We start from the raw sequence: 6,405 nt of genomic DNA, 5'->3' as shown, positions 1-6,405 counted from the left end.
AGAGAGACAGAGACAGAGGGAGTCAGAGACAGAGAGACAGAGTCTTAAAGTTTAAAATTGTGAGAAATTGAAAGAGTTATAGGGAGGAATGTATTGGCTTGTTATAAAGAAATATATATTTATAAATTATAAAATTTAGAATTATTATTACAAAAATTATTAGAATTTTTTGAACTTACATAGAGTTCCTCAAGTGGTAGACAAATAAACTACCCCCCCCCTTTTTTGTGTGAGTTCTGCATTAAATTAGAGGTAAGATTAGATTACTTTTAATGTTCTGAAACTTATAATCTGCCTAGGTCTTCTTTAGATCCACTGCTCAGCTCTGGTAGTAAAAAAGAAAAAAAAAAATATCCTTATTAGATATTATTCAGATCTGACACAGAACACACTTTGTAGTTATTTTTTATTTAAGTTAGTTATTTGTCTCAGATGCTAAACATCGTGTCAGAATTTAGTTACATTTTTTCCATAACATAATTAGCAATAGCTCTCCATGAGTGGGAGAATAGCTATCAAAGATGATCATTTACTCCAATCATGTGCTATGGAGCATTTATTGATTTGTCTGCTTTTTTTCCTTAAGCTTTTTCTAACTGTATGTGAGAAAAGAAGGCCTCTCTTCTCATATACTCAAGACAATAATGGGCTAAGTATGAAGGTGTGGAAACCAAGTGCTCTGTGCACAAAAAATCTACCCAACAGAACCCCCCTCCAAAACAAACAAACAAACAAACAAACAAACAAAAAACCCAGAGGAATCAAGAAAAGGACATAGAGAGAGGCTCCTGGTGATACAGGAGCCTCTGGTTCTCATCATTCCTGAAGCCATCTTTATTAGCCCTTCATGCATTTTGGTTATATAGACCAATAAAGTCTTCTTTTTGGTTTAAACTAATTAAACATAATTAAAATGAAATACGATTTCTGTCACTCACATCCAAAGACTAATAATTATTAAAAATGTGTCATCTAGTGCAGTTACTCATTGACTTTTGTGTAAAGAGGCAGCTAACATTTTTATTAGTAAGACTAAAAAGATCCTGTGAGTCTGAATTATTGCTATTAACATTGAATGTGGACTAAGAATTCTTCTTTAAATAATGTGGAATGAGTAAAATGTGGAATAAAAAAACTCATTTGGGAAAACACACTCGAAGGGATCACAGTAGCACGGCCAGTGAAAAAGTCCTGAGAATGCATTCAGCAAACATAATAGAACTAGAAATTTCTAATTTCAAGCAAGGAAGGCGCCAGGCCCTATAAGAAATGATGAGTACAAAAAAAAAAAAAAAAAAGAATGTTTTAACATGAGATAATCTAGTGACTTGGAGTCACTAGATTTAGAGAATCTAGTAGAATCTTTGAGTGACTTAGAGAATTTCTAATGGAATCTGAGTGAAGAGGCCAAAAATTGAAACAGAGAAGCAAAGAGGAGAGGAAATGCATACATTTGAATAGTTCCATATTTAAACTTTTCAAAGTTTAATGTGAGGTTCAGATTTCAGGGATCAGAAAAGAATAATACTTTTTGCATCCTTTATTCTCTCTATAATAATCTTACTATCTCATCACTCCTAATTTTTAACTATTTTCTTATTTTTGTCTTAACTCTCTTTTCTTCTCTCTCTGTCTCCATGACTTTCCACCTCTTATGTACACTCTGGTTTTTTGTTTTTTGTTTTTTGTTTTTTGGGTTTTTTTTTTTGACCTTCTAGTGTCTTATTGAGTTTGAGGGCCAGGGAACATTGGGTTGGTGACTGAGTTGGGTGATGGTGACAGAGAATATAGTGGAAGGCTCTGAATTTAATTCATTAAAGTGTTTAAGCTTTAACTTTTGCACTAGAGTTCTGCAAAAATACTGGAAACTTAGAAAAGACAGAAGCATTTGGCTTTGAAGAGCTAGATCAAGTGAGAGAAACAAATTTTCTTTCGTTATCTTGGAGTGAAGGGTAGATTTGAAGAGAGCTTTAGAAAGAGGTAACTGTATAAGCAATGACATAATCGCTTTGATGAAAGCGATTATGATATGATGATATGATGTGGGGTTTAGGGAGGAAAACTACAAAATTATTTTTTATTAAAGCATGATATCTGGAAAGCAAGAGATAAAAGATTACATAATAATTCACAGTGGGATTGCCCAAACCTACAGATCCAGAAGCAACACTGACGCCTGAGAAAGCCTGAGCTTTGTGTCTGGGGTGACAAGATGTCATTGATAAAAAAACAGCCTCCACATTTAATATGCAAGAATGGTTGTTTGGACTTATTATTATTCTTGGGTAGCAAAGTTAATGTGCTTATGTGACTGGGAGCTCATTAAGTTGCAATTAACAGTCGAATAAAATGCTAATACACACAGGGCAGAGTTCAGGTACATAGATTAAAACCTGAAAGGCACTGAACTTTAAATGAAGGGAATGTGAGTTATTATTCAAATTCAAAATACCTTATGTAGCTTTTCAACAGGAAATCATACCTCTCGCCATGACTTACATAGCCCTGCTCTGAGATTTTCTCTACTGTCCCTTAGGAACCTCATTTCCTAGTGTCATGCTATATCTTACCCCACCAATTTAGTTTACAGCAGCGTCTCATTCTTAAGAAGACACTCACGTCAGGGTTGTGCAATTGTTCACCTCCCTAAATGTTGCAACTGGGCTTCCCACTTACCTCACCCTAACTTGGTCCTGTGCTTCATATACCTCTACTCCCTAATTCCCCCCACATTGACTCTCACATACACGCCACTCAAGAACTGTTGCCTTCTGCAGCCCCTACCAAACTGTTGACATGGAGTCTGTGGTCTAGGGACACAACAGTTGCCACTTCTGGGTTGTGGACCTTGTTTCTGTCACCTGACTTATTTTCTTTTGTACGTTGTTTGCATATTTTGCCAACCAGTCTGTATGTATGGATTATGCATCAAACTGCCGCATGTTAAAATTGTTAGTGCAAAGACTACACAAGTTTCTAGTGATGTTGAACGCTCCCTATACAATCAACTATTGTCAAATATTACTACTCACTTATTAGACTGTGGTCTTTTCCTGGGTCAGCCATGCTTGTTCTAAGATACCCCTTATAATAGGACAAGAAACAGTCTACTTACAGCAAAAGTAAACTTTGTCCATTAATCCTTCCATTTAATTATTCCACTACTTTAAAAAAAAAATCTTAGTAATGTTTCATTTCAAAGCTCATCTTTTATAATAAAGTAGATTCTTACAAGCAAGTAGAAAACAATGGAGAAAAATGAGATTGTGGAGATCTAACTCACCATCATCAAAATCATGCACTGTATTATTTTCCATTAGTGTGTGTGTGCTCTGGTATGTATTTTGGATGCTTTGGGTTTAAAGAAACATTTCTTTTCCTGTGAAATATACAATACATTCTTAACATAGAGGAAAGTTCCTATATATAGGATTGCGATAGGTAGACTAGAGTTTTGAAATTTCTTATTTTTTTCCCCTTCTATGGTACCTTGTAAAGGGAGATAAAGCAAGTAAAAAACATGTTGGGAGATAGGTTCTATTCCTGCTTCTCTGCTAACTGGTTTTTGATCTTACACACATCACTTAACTTCTTTGAGTATAGTCTTCCCAACTTATAAAGTGAGATGGTCCTTGATAGTCTGTGATCTCTAAGATTTCTTTCAGGATTACCAATTTATGCATATTATAGGATAGTAATAGCATGGGAGAGATGGGCTGGTAATGTCCCCATAACAATTTAAATTCTTCTATGTGGCCTGAGGAGGGAGGAAGATGAGCCAAATGTTTAATTGTGATGCAATATAAAACCTAACCGTGTTAAACAATAACTTCAAAAAAGTAAAATCGTATTCCTCATGCAAGTAAAAAACATGCATATTAAATATTTTATTTAACTCATTTATGAATGACGGGACCATTAAGAAGCTAGACCTGGTTCAAAGGAGAACTCAAAGAACACTCTTATATCGGCTGTCAGGATGCTGAAATGAATTTACAAAGGTAGATGCAAAGTGGTTACTGTACACAGTAAAAATCAATGGCATTTCATTAAACAGAAATCGTTTTCACTTCTATAGACAAGAATCATTTGCCTTATTATCAATTTTCTACAACGTATGAAATTATACAATAAATTAAGAGCAATGAAAAGAGGAGATATCGTGAAAGGTGAACTAGAAGGGTCAAATTCATTCCCATGTTCCTTGTTTCAAAGTCTTACAATTTTTTTTTCTGACAACAGTACGTGAAATCAGTAATGTTAATTGTAAAATGCTAACACATGCACTGCAACAGTGTGAACATAATCTTTTTCTTTAATATAGAAACTGAGAAGTAAAAGAATAAACTAAGAAAAAAATGATGCATGCCATTTCATGTGCACACTAATACCTGTCAGTTAAAGTGATGAGATGCAGTTATCAGTGATGCATGGAATTACACATTAGTCTGTCTGTCTACTCCCCTTTATCTCCTTATCAACTTATGACTCTCTAATGGTGCTGTGTCTGCTTGTTACTTGGGTGAAAATATTATTACATAAGGGTGAGATATTTTGACTTGATCTTTATTTGTACTCCATCCCATCCCTCACCTCACCTCACTTCACCTCAATTGCTACCCTACTTAATAATGTTGCTTAGAAAAAAACAAACAAACCACTCCTTTTTAAAACCTCAGACTTAATTAGGTTAAATAACTCTATGTAAATATAAAAGAACAAAGTAAGTGTTTCATCGTTCTGATTCATTACTCTTTTTAATTTTCTAACAATAAAAAGTGAACCACTGATAAAACAGTTCTCCATCTGGATTATGGCAGTGGTTACACGAAATATATACATGGAAAAACATACGCAGAACTATACACATACGTACACACACACAAATGGTGCAGATTTAAACTTATAAAACTGGATGTGAAGCCTGTAGTCTGGCTAACAGCACTGCACTAATGTCAAGTTCCTGGACTTGATATCGTAGTGCAGTTAGACGTCTGTTGGGGGAAGCTGGAGGAGGTTCAAGGGATCCTATGTACTATTTTTGCAACTTCCTGTGAGTCTATAATTATTTATTTGAAAAAAAAGTTTGTTAAAGTTAACCATATGTTGAGACATAAGCAGATTATTCATTGGTATAATGTGTCATAAGATTATAATGGAAATTTCTGGAAGATTTCTACAGGCACACTGAAGTCTGTCGGTTAAAGTGACAGGATGCAGTTATCTAATGCACAGAAGCTCGTAATCTGCTAAAGATGGACAGCAGGGTTGTAAATAAAGTCAAAGGATTAAAAATTGCCCAAAGATTTTCTTTTCTTCCATGTTCACCACGTGTCTATCTCGAAATTTAGAAGGTTTCCCATCAATCTCCATTTTGTTTCCTAAGTGATTCAGTAAAAATCCTTCCACTTCAATCCCAAATGACTGATGCTCGGCTTTGCAAGATGCTCAGCTTCACAATGCTTATCTCTTGGGATGCTGGTCTTACAGGATGGTAACTGATTAGATACAAAGTTTACATTTACATGATGAATATTGGAGTAACCAAGTTAATCAGGGTTGCTTTCCTCCCCTTTCAGAGTTTTTAAATATGCTTATATTGTGAATTTCCAAAAAAAAGGAGAGAAGAATTATAGTTTTTCTCCCCTCTCCTCTGTATGGTGGGGTTGACAGAAACACAGCATGAGATTTCCCAAGTTCTTCGGGCCAGATAATATTTAATGTTTAGTCAAAATCAATTTTAGCCAAAATTCATACTCCAGGTAATGAGTTATTGCCTTATTTCAGAGAATTCCTGCAAAGGCACACTATCTAGATTTGTCTCTGATGTACATTTACTTTTTAGTACTTTACCGGCAAAATAACCCCAGTCACAAGCTGTTACCACCATAACAGCTGTTACCACCATAATCATAAAAGAAAAAGTGAATAGTGGCTGATTGTGTGTGTGTGTGTGTGTGTGTGTATGTGTGTGTGTGTGTGTTTTAACAGCTTACCCTTCCCACTGAGCAAATGACCACAAAAGTTAATGTCTTGACTATAAAATTGATCACAGGGCACTTCACTTTCTGTGTCTTATGGATATTGCAAGGTGAAGAGGTGTCATTGATTTTTCATGTTTGCCAGCTTATATACCAAATCAAAAAATGCTTTAGCTTCCACAATTTTAGAGTGATTTTTCATGGTCTATTATTGCACTAGGTAAAGCAGGAAAAACAAACAGTCAAACCACATTAACACATCCTCAGGAGCTGAAAACTTCATTCTAGGAGAATGATGTGGAAATGTTCTCTTAATCGATTGCCAGATGCATGTGAAGAGGAATGCTTTGTACAGCAAGCCTACATTTATTGAAGTCATGAGATGAAATTTTACGCGTTTTTTTTTAATTTTCAAATTCTAGAC

The sequence above is a fragment of the Pteropus alecto genome, unplaced genomic scaffold (genome assembly GCF_000325575.1).
Source record: "Pteropus alecto unplaced genomic scaffold, ASM32557v1 scaffold81, whole genome shotgun sequence".
Lineage (NCBI taxonomy): Eukaryota > Metazoa > Chordata > Mammalia > Chiroptera > Pteropodidae > Pteropus > Pteropus alecto.
This window is presented reverse-complemented; position numbering follows the sequence as displayed.